General features: G+C 34.9%; 1 long non-coding RNA gene across 3 annotated transcripts in view; it reads right to left on the bottom strand.

Annotated features, from left to right (window-relative positions):
* Positions 1-1,793: 1,793 nt before the first annotated feature.
* Positions 1,794-11,719, bottom strand: part of LOC128248372 (uncharacterized) — an 11,157-nt gene continuing 1,231 nt past the window's right edge. The window contains exons 1-3 of one of the 3 annotated variants that reach the window (XR_008264604.1): positions 11,132-11,646; positions 8,732-9,787; positions 1,794-2,886 (exon numbers count right to left, since the gene is read on the bottom strand). This is a non-coding gene — a long non-coding RNA (uncharacterized LOC128248372). Of the gene's footprint in view, positions 2,887-8,731; positions 9,788-11,131; positions 11,647-11,719 lie in introns of those variants that run through there. The other 2 variants (XR_008264602.1, XR_008264603.1) reach the window with 2 other exon arrangements.

Raw genomic sequence — 11,719 nt, 5'->3', positions numbered from 1 at the left:
TGACGTTTTTGACAAAATTTTGTATTTTAGAAGTTATTTCGGGTTAAAGTTGTATTTGGGTAATTTTAACCAATGACGTGTATTCAGCTGAAGAAAATTACTGCTGCTGTTTGCAAACAACAACTTCCGGGTCCATTGACAAAACAATGAATCTTCGACAACAGAAAAATTTAAACTGAAAATCACCCCTAACAAAACCCTTCTTTAATAACCAGCGATGTTTTTATAGCAACATATATGAGAATGTATCCGTCCATCCATCCATATATATACACACACACACACACACACACACACACACATTAATAATAGGTAGAAGTTACAGAGTGACAATGGCCAAATTCGTGTTTGATAAGTGCCAATAGCCAGTACATGAAACTCTCAGCTTTTGACTTACTCTCTAACTTCTGCCGATAATATATATATACATACATATATGTGTTAAAAAATCTCATCATGCAATCGAACCAATGAAAGAGCCTCTACCTGGTCGCTCGACACGCTAAAAATAGCAGCCAAAGTATTCCCCTACCTAAATCACACACCCATTGTATGTAATGTCCTAGATTATCCCTAAAAAGACGGTTTGCTGAAGACTGGAATGTCTTTGAGGATACATTTGCTGTATCAGGGTTGATTTGAGGTTAAATAACAACAAAATTATTAGTGAGACAGACCAACAATAGAGCCTGTATGTGGTTGCATGACCTGCTGGAAAAAGTAGCCAAACTTTTTGTATGTACAGAACAGAAAAATCTCTATCCTGTGATATACACGTAGAGTCCATTATGTCAGGGAAGAAAGACGGAATGGTCACAGTTGGGACGTCTTTGATCATATCTGTTCAATCAGATCCAACTCGGGACTAAACAACAGGTGACGAAGGGAACGAGAGAGCCTTTACCTTAAAAAGTGATCTAATAGCACTGCTAACACAATAGGACACACTATTCACTTATAAAGCCTTTAATATAATTGGTAGGACATTCTTACAGATGTGTGCCCCCACCCCAACTTTGTTGTCTCACAATTTTGAGCAAAATGGATATTTTTTAATGAAATTTTGTACAAATATACTTCAGATAATGTAGATTCTCATTATATTAGAATTTGTTGTGAAAGATGAGAAGAGGAGTTTTGGAAAGTTCACATGAGTTGGCTTTGTTTCCTCATAACTTTCAGGAAAATGGGTATTTTTTAATGAAATTTCCTACAAATACTTTTCAGAGTGTGTAAATTATATTAGAATTTGTTGTGAAAAGAAAAATAGTGAGAACACATAGCACAATTTTTCCGAAATTTCAAATTCATTTTTTCTTCATATCAAATTCTGATATTGTAATCTACACCATCTAAAGCATATTTGTAGCAAATTTAATTTTAAAATATTTTTCTGGAAGTTTGAGGCAACAAAGTCGACGGGGAGGGGGGGGCACATCTGTAGGAATGTCCTTGGTAGTATATTATGATTGTATAACAAAATACGGTACCCCTACAATATATATACACACATACATATATATATATCAGTCAAATATTGGGGTTTAATTCAACTGACCATACACCACTGCCTTACAAATTTGTGGGTTGGCTCTAAAGACCAGAACCCATCATTATTTTTAAGAATGGACAAAATGTCAGACAGAATACCTTACATTGTTAGTTACTTCTCTTTATGGGGCAAGCAAGGGACCTCTTTATGATCATTCAATATTTTAGAAATAGCAGCCAAATCTTCATCAATCACCCCACTAGCTTAGAAAAGAAAACATTCACTAATGTAATCCTGCATGTAGATTGTCAAATAAATTTTCATTTTTTTCAATTTATTTAAAAAAAGTTTTTAATCAATAATTTTAACAAATCAGTCAGTTATATATTTTCCTTCATTGTTCACTTCTTGGCAATGCCCCCACTAGCTTTTCAATGCCTAGACAGTGTAAATTATTAAGTCTTGACTCAAAGAATACACTGAGCAACAGTTTCAGCTCCACATCATTGTTGAATGAAATGCCTTCCAAACAATGGAAAGGTACCAGAAAAGGTGATAATGTGAAAGCATTAGGAGAATATGATGGGTGCAGCAGAACTTCCCAATTGAGCTCTTGAATGGTATTTGTGGTCAATATAATGATGAGGTGAGTGTTGTCATGTTGAAGAAGAACACCATGTCATTGGTTGGGTTGTTTCAGTTGGATTGCCCAAAATGAACCAGTCTATTTGCTGAATGTAATGCTCTACATTGACCATGTGGTTGTTTTCAAGCATTTTGTAGTAGATTATCCCTTCCTAATCCCACCAGACACAGATTGTTGCCTTACATGAATGCAGCTCTGGTTTGGCTCAAGATGTTGGTTGCTTGTCAGTATTCAGCCTTTCTTTCTTCAACAGCATATTGACATAAAGACACCATTTTTCATCACTGGTGATGACATGCAGTGAAGAAATTTCTGTGTCCACAAGTTGTCTAGTATTAAGCAAACAATTTGGCAGTGATAGAGAAGCTGGAGTTTGTCTCACTTAGAGTATGTGGAACCCATGCAGCAAACTTTTGAACTTTACTCAAGTGAGAGTGACAACTGAAGATATCATGAAAGCATTCCATCTGCTGGGCCAATTCTCAAGTGGATTGGCACAGATCTACATGGATGAGCTCATTCAATCAATCCTCATTGAACTGAACAGGTTGGGAGGAATGTGAAGAGTCTGTGAATTTGAATTACCCTCCATGAAGCATGTAAACCATTTCTGTGCAGTTCTCCATACACAGCACAAATGTCTTGAGCAACTTTGGTAGCTTTAGGACCTTGAATGAAAGTGAAGAGAAGCAAGTGTCAAAAATGCTCATTTTTTTTTTTTTCTACTTGGCACTCCATCATCATATGTCTGAAAAGAAGTAAAATTTATTCAAATTTCAAAAATGATAAACAAAAGTTGTAGAGGAAGAATATAGCTACAAAAAAAAAACAGAACAATATGATAAAAATATTTTTCATGCTAATTCTAATAACATTAGAAAGAAACAAACAAATTTATCTGACAACCCAATAAATGAATGTATATGTATGTATGGATGTATATGAGTGTCACTATCAATCAAACAGTATCATTCATTTCCAATATTCTATAAAAACATGCCTGACCATGGAGAAATATTACCTTCCTTGCAAACAGGTAAGGGTTGGCAACAGGAAAGGCATTCAGCAATAGAAATTCTGCCTCAAAAATTAGCATCCCACCCATACAAACATAGAACATGGATGTTAAATGATGATGATAATGGTAATGATGAACAAACTTTACTGACAGAGACCCGATATTTTATTAACCTCAAAACATTGAAAGATATATTTCATAGTTTATTCAGAGAAGGTACAGTAGCATCCATGATGGTTTTCTCCACCAGGCACCTAGGCTAGGAGAGAGGGCTCATAGCTTGCTTCATTGGAAAAACCATGCCTCAAGATGCCCTAAGATAAGAGACCCAACCCTCAGTTGACTCTGCTAAAGGCACCTGAGAGCTGTGTGGATAATCTTCCTAATGCCAATCACTTTGCAGCTGACAAGACCAAATCCTTGAGTAGGGCTACAGTAGAGAGGGGAAGAGGCAGCTGTATGCCAAGGGATGAGGAGAAGAGAGCCAGAAACAGCAGGTTTATTGCTGTAGAGGATCTACATAGCTATTCACATTATAGAAGAGAGAGTAGGATTGGTCATGGTTGAGCTGGAAAGAGATAAAGTAGTGGTGATGAGGTATCAGAGGGACCCTCAAGATACAAGGTGAGTAGGAGTGGGGACAGAACAGAAAGTGTAAAATGATAGGTGGATGTTGCAAAAGTGTACAGTTGAGTGAGAGATGGTAGAAATAGTGAAGGTGTGAGGGAGAACATAATGAAGAACAAGTGTTGAGGGACAATAAGTAGGGAAGAGTAGGTGACAACTGCAGAAGAGGTAGAGATAAGAATATGTGGTTAATAAGTATACTTTGCAACTTTGTGATCTCACAGTCAATCCCAAAATGTAGGACTTTCAGGAATTGTCTTCTACTGCAGATCTAGGTAAATCAAGACTTCTGAGTGAAATTTGCTAGAAAACCATGTAGAATTCTTTGAAGGGACCATTTCTGACCCCTAGAACATGACTGAAATATATTTTCATTAACCCTGAATGTATGAAGTAGAAAATCTTCAACCCAGATTGTATTTTGTCCAGCACTATACCATTTTTACCATGTTTACCACATTTGAATTCAATGACAAATATAATAAAAATATATAAAAACAACCAAGTCTTTGCTATTCATATTTCTAATTTAAGGAAATTTATTCTACAATCTTTGTCTTTATATTTCTCTAGGTATATATATAAAAAAATTATACACCTCAATAACAACAAAGAAATAAACTATAGTCAGTTTTTTGTTCCATCACAACAGTGATAAACTACAACACTATCACAATGTTGTTTATCTAACAGAACATATTGTTATACAAAAGCTTTTAGCAATAAACAATAGTAACAACAAAAAAACACTCTAACCTTCCCCTATAATACATTTTCAGAAATAACACATTGATTCCAACCCATGCTAGCAAAGTAAAGTACTTGCAAAACAATATTTCTTTTTTGTAATTGTTTATATATGAGACAAGATTAAACATCATGAGGATATATATTTTTGGTAGAAAATACTCTAACAATTTTGAGTTGTAATCATAATTAACATTTTAACATTTGCCATGGGTTGGATAGGTTCACAAGACAGCAACTTCTCATACATCTTGCTTTTATGTTATCTCTTTCATAAGCTCCAGTGTTTTCAGTCCAGCTTTGATAACTTCACATTTTCCTTGGTCTGCTACTTCTGCTATGCATCTGTAGATGACTCTCATGTAACCACAGATCAGCCCTGAACAGGCAGTTTTAAGACAGTAGGTTGCTATTACTAGCAGGTAGAGCTATAAAGAAGCTCTATGCAAGCTTTATAAATCTACCTGCTAGTAATGGCTCTCCTGATGTACATGGCAGTAGGCTTTTCCTAATGTCAACTGCTGTGATCATACACGCTTGATACTAATACTAAATCAGCTCAATTGAGGCACAGTGAATCATACTTTGAATTATGTCATCTTCCTTGAAGGTCAATATTTTACATTGATCATATATTTACTATATACTGTTACATACTCTTTCTTAATAAAGTGGTTCTGTATTAAAGCTATCACCTTCACATTTAACCCTTTTGTTACCATAATTCTGAAGAAAAACAGTGCTTTGCTTCAGTTACTTTCGAAAATGTTGATGAATTTAGTAAAATAACAGTAATCATTTAGCTGGTGTGTTAGACATAATTTTAACGAAAGGTTATGATTTAGATTAATTTAAAACAAGTTTGTACCACAGAACCAGGGGCAGTCCTAGATGGCTGGTATTAAAAGAATTATCCTACAAAGAAAATCTTTTAATTTTTTTTGTCAGCTAATACTGATAACTTTTTTGTAACTAAAAGTGTGAGAGAGAAAGAGAGATTTTTCTCTAGAAGATGATCAAAGAGCTGTAATGTCACTAATTATTCAATATTTGTTTAATAAATCACAATTAAATAATTTCATTTATACACATTTGATTAATGTTTCTACAATTTTAAGTGAAATAAAATTTACAAAAGTAGATAAATGTCTAAAAGTGGTTATATTCACAGCAAACTGTAGTGATTGCATTGCCTCTGTGTTCTTTCTTACTGAGAAATTATATAAACCCTTTATACTACAGGGTGGGGAAGAGAGGTGGACGTTTCTGAAATGGCTATTACTCAACCACAGGGGGAGGGACATATGTCCAACAGGTACCATTCGGTCCGTGGTGTCTTGACATTTTTTTTTCTTTTCAGGTGAAGCCATGGTGCTGTGGATGATAGAGCATCGCATGTTTGCCTACAACAATTATATGAAGAAGGAGTCTGTCATAGCAATTCTGAATGAGTTTCGGTGCCACTTCAACATTTACCAAAATCAGGCAGTTCCCACCCATAACACAATCTTACATTGGGTGAATGCACTTCGTACACAAGGTACACTAAAGAATACGAGACTGGTGAGGGCACCACAAACAGTACAGACCGTGGAAAATGTGGAATGCCTCAGAAAGCTTTGATAGGGAGTCCAAATCACTATGCTCAGAGACATTCCACTGAAGTTGGCATCATTAATCAATCAGTAAGGCATATTTTGCATGAAGACCTGCATTTCCACCCATACAAATTGGTCACTAGGTATCGGATGAAAACATGGGACTATGCACAGTGGCTTAACTTCACACATCAGATGGCAGCAATTTTTGAGGCAAATGACCTCATTTTGTTAATGAGTGATGAAGCTCATTTTCATCTCAATGGCATGGTGAATTAACAGAACTGTTGTTATTGGGCTCTTGAAAATCCAAGAGAACTGCATGAAAGATCACTGCAAACCTAAAAGTGATGGTCTGATGTGCTATTGGAAAAGCTGCCGTCATTGGTCTTTACTTATTTGAAGACTAATGGAAATACTGTTACTATGAACTCCGAGTGTTACATCCAATTGATAAACAACTTCTTTCTGCCTAAATTACAATGAAACATATGCCTATTCAATGCTTGTGGTTTCAGCAGGATAGGGCAACAGCCCACACAGCCAGAGCATCAATGGACATTCTTTGCCCTCTCTTCGGTGACCACCTCATTTCCAGGTCTACTGATGTTCCTTGGCCCCCTCGGTCCCCAAATTTGTCCATGTGTAATTATTTCTCAAGGCATACGTGTATGTGCATAAGCCCTATACATTGAACAATCTGAAGGAAGCTGTTTGCGTGGAAATCACCCAAATCAACAGAGCAATGCTGGAGAGAGTAGAGGCCAATTTCCAAGAACACCTTCAGAAATGCATCAATGAAAACAGACACCATCTGATGGATGTTGTTTTCCACACTTGATTTTGACACATTGATGTCTATAAAATTTGTTTGCAGCTAAAATTAATGATTTTGTAAATTGTTCAAAAACATGTCCTCTCTGCCCAACCCTGTATTTTAAATGAAGTAAAATTCACATATATATATATATATTATTATCTTTAAGTTTGAAAACAGAGAGATTTAATGGATACAAATTAATTTATTAATTAACATCTTCCCTAAAATTGTTTCATTGTGTATCCAATTTAAACTACAAAACATATAAATATATAATCTTGCATTTCAAAATACCTTGGATGGAAAATCATCAGGAATAAAAATGGACAATACAAGGATTACTTTACAATCTGTTGGAATACTCCAATATACTAAGAATAATATCTAGGAGTATTCAAACAGATTATAATGTAATCCTTATATTGTCCTTTTTCATGTCCTGATGATTTTCCTCCCAAGATATTTTGAAAAACAAGATTTATATATGTTTTGTAGTTTAAATTGGATGCAAAATGAAACAATTGTAGGTGAAGATGTTAATTAATTAATAAATTAATCTGTATCCATTAGATTTCTTTGTTTTCAAACTTAATAATAATGTTTGATATTTTATATAATATATTCATTGAAGAAAATATCTCTTCAAAATACAATATATCAAACCAGTGTATCTTGGATAAAAATATCCCTGTAAGAGGTCTAAATATCATCATTGTGACTATATATATATATAAACATACAACATTTGTTAAAACTTGTCTCTCCTATGCTGTCTTCTTTTTGTACTCATTGCTTTATATATATGTATATATATATATATATATATATATATATATATATATATATATATAAACTAAAGTGTACAGTATCATATATCTATTATGGCTGATCTTACCACTTGGTTTCACATTGGGTGTTAAACCGAATGTTAGATGAAAGAAAATATTTCTTCCGTAGTTTCCAGCTCTGATGAGTACAGGGGTACACAATCAGATTCCTATCTAACATCTAGTTTAACAACCAGTGTGAATCCAATTAGTAAGATCAGCCATAATGAATATTTAATACTGACAATTCAATTAATATACCCACTCTGTTGACAAATATATTAGTGCATGTATATAGTGGGTATGGTTTCACTTACAATTGTATGTACACAGAATAGTGTCATATTTTTCTGTTAATATTTTTGCTAAAAATATTTTGCTTCACATAAAGTATAATTTTGATACCTTTCATTTAAGGTATCTATGTCAGCATACACCAGTTAACTCTAAAAAAATGTTAAAAACTAATATTTGCCTTAGAAGAATTTCTTTAGCCTAATTCACTGACTTCTATAATCTAGTACCAACTATATCTACTAACTACCATGTATTTGTGTCATGCAATGCCAGAATTGGTATCTTTAGGGAAACTGCTAAACTGTATTTTTTGGTATATAACTCAACATAATGTATAGTATAAACAAACATGGCATAGGAGTGGCTGTGCGGTAAGTAGCTTGCTTACGAACCACATGGTTCCAGGTTCAGTCCCACTGCGTGGCACCTTGGGCAAGTGTCTTCTACTATAGCCTCGAGCCAACTAAAGCCTTGTGAGTGGATTTGGTAGACGGAAACTGAAAGAAGCCCATCGTGTATATGTATATATATATATATGTATGTTTGTGTGTCTGTGTTTGTCCCCCGCAACATTGTTTGACAACCAATGCTGGTATGTTTACGTCCCCGTAATTTAGTGGTTCGACAAAAGAGACCGATAGAATAAGTAATAGGCTTACAAAGAATAAGTCCTGGAGTCAATTTGCTCGACTAAAGGTGGGGCTCCAGCATGGCCACAGTCAAATGACTGAAACAAGTAAAAGAGTAAACATCTTCACTATCTTTCCAAATCCTGCTGAATTTCACATGGAATTTTTGGTTCTCCAAATTCATCTTGGTGTATAAGTTTTGGCTGTAAATTTTTGTATGAAAAATTCAACTTGTATGCTGGAAAATACAGTAACTTTGAATTAATTAATTGAGAAATTCTATCTTTATACCTTTTATCTCTTGCTATGAAAGTTAGTGGTCTCTGAAATATCTACTAATCATTATGAATCTTTAAATGACTTTGCAAAGCAACACTATCAATAAAATTGTCACCACAAATCTGACAACGCAGTTGTGTAATGGATTTTGGTGCATGTGTTTCCACATGCTTCATTAAATAAAATCTATGAGAGAATTTTTCCCCGCAATTTTCACACTGGAATAATTCTTGTTGTCGGGCATGGATTCGAAGGTGTTTTTTGAAGTTAGAATGGACTGCAAAGTCTTTCCCACAAATCTCACAATGGTATGGTTTCTCTCCTGTGTGAGTTCTTATGTGTGTTCTTAAAGTAGAATGATCTGCAAAACTGTCCCCACAGGTTTCACAGCTGTAGGGTCTTAGCCCTGTATGGCTGCGTGTGTGTTTTATCAATGTGGCTTTTTCAGTAAAGTCTTTATCACATATATCACAATGGAAAGGTTTCACTCCTGTGTGGGTTTTCATGTGGGTTTTTAATGTATAATTCTCAGGGAAGCCCTTGCCACAGACTTCGCAGCGGAAAGGCTTCTCTCCTGTATGTGTTCTTATGTGTCTTGAAAGATGGGAATTTTGTGAGAATGTTTTGCCACATGTTTCGCATGGGTAACGTCTTGCTGAAGTGTGTGCCTTCATGAGATCTTCCAGGAATAAAAATATGGATAATGTCCTTGTCACATACACCACAATAGCAGAGATGTCACAATATTCTGTTTAATCCCAATAGGACACAAGCAACTTGAATTTTCTTCAACTTCTTTACTTCATTCTGAAATATATAAATAAATAAATAATAATCCTTATAATCACCATCACTATGGTTTTTAGTCTTCCTATATTCGCAAGTGATAGGAAATGATTCCTTTATACAACTTTTCTGTCCTAAAGACAATTGATATTACCTTAAAACAAAAATTTCTAACATTAGTACAAGACCATAGAGGTGTACTATAATCAGTTCTATTTATCCTAGCATATAACTAACACTTATCAAACACAGAGGATGAAAAGCAATTCAGTAGGAGTTCAACTCGGAATGTTAAATGATATCACTAAAGGGTACAGGCATGGTATATGGCCAAGAAGATCACTTCACAACCACATAGCTCTAGGTTCTATCCCATGGCTAATTTATTTTGAGCTACTGGACATAAAATGATGATGATGGTACTAGTAGTATTTACATTTGTGTTTCTCTCAACCACTACGTTGATATTAAATCTCCTTACCACCAACTATTTTTGTGTCTGTCTGCTCTCCACTACTGTTTGATAACCAGTGTTAGTTTGTGTACATCCCTGTAACTTAGAAGTTTGGTAAAAGACACCGATAGAGTAAGTAACTGACTTAAAAATAAGTACTGGAGTCAACGTATTCAACTAAAAACACTTCAAGGTAGTGCCCCAGCATGATTGCAGTTTAATAACTGAAACGAGTAAAAGATATGCATTCTCTCAGACAAAAAAATCTTTCAGATAAACTTCAAAATAAAGATATGAAATAATAACCAAACTAAAAAGGTCAGCAATTCATATTCTGATGTTGCACTGTGAAGCCATTCTAGCCCAGCTAGCAATGACACTCAATTTTTAATAGCCCCATCCAAGTTTTATAAATAGGAACAATAGAAAAATACTACTAAAATTAGAGCTAATCAGATACTAGATATGGAATTAACCAATTCTTGACCATATTTCTACTGAAAAATACTGTTCAGTTATATATTAGCAACAGAAGCAGTATTAATATTGAGAGGTAATATATATCCCAACTTAAGTGTGGATGTTCTGTTAGGACAAACTATTCCGAGGTAGATACCACGAGAGGTGCTGTCAGTGGCTTTTGTTGCAAAACGCGCTCTTGTTTATATTGCTAGTGGGCAGATGAATCCCTGTCATCTCTGGCACTGAGACCACCAAGTCACATCATGTTGACCTTCCTTGGTCTTGTCAATGATGGACACTTGACTGCTAGAGATAGCAGTGACTCATCTCCATGTCAGCAATATATAGAAAAATAATGCCAGAACAAGTATTGCTGTCAGAGAGAGACGCTCAATTAATTCAGAAAGTAAACAAAAATTTGGAGTGATTTAGTAAAATAATGAACTTACTCGATATTAAGATGATGTTTGAAACATAACAAAGGTTCTTAGTTTAAAATTATGAAGTAAGATTTTAAAATAGATATAAGAGTTAGAGATTAGATACAACCAGTGGCCATCTCGGGTTGGTTTGTATCAGAAAGACTGAATAAACATGAATTGAGGAAATTAATTTTTCTTTTCCTTTTCTTTTCAAATTTGAGTGAAAATAATATTTTAGAGGAGTGCCAGTGTCATGACTGGTAATCTGAAGTTGGTAGGTGGCTAACCTGCAGATGGATTGGTTAAAGCAGCGGTTCCTAACCTGTGGTCTACAAAGGTAGGAATGGAGGTCTGTGAAGTAAGTTCAAAATTTCATATATATATAAGCATATCAAAAGGGATCCTTGGTAGTAAAAAGGTTGGAAACCACTGGGTTTAAGGTTTGTATCTAACCACCAGTCTTGCCATATTGTCTCCAGCGAAGGTAACTTCAGCCAGCCCCCATCCATGATAATTAACGTAGTTCATTCACTTCTGCCAGAAGTAAGAGCCACTGCATAACTGACGTTATTTTCCTTTAGGTACAATGCAGAGTTCAAACCCTCCCCAGGAGAG

This window comes from Octopus bimaculoides, chromosome 7 (genome assembly GCF_001194135.2).
Source record: "Octopus bimaculoides isolate UCB-OBI-ISO-001 chromosome 7, ASM119413v2, whole genome shotgun sequence".
Taxonomy (NCBI): domain Eukaryota; kingdom Metazoa; phylum Mollusca; class Cephalopoda; order Octopoda; family Octopodidae; genus Octopus; species Octopus bimaculoides.
This window is presented reverse-complemented; position numbering and strand designations above follow the sequence as displayed.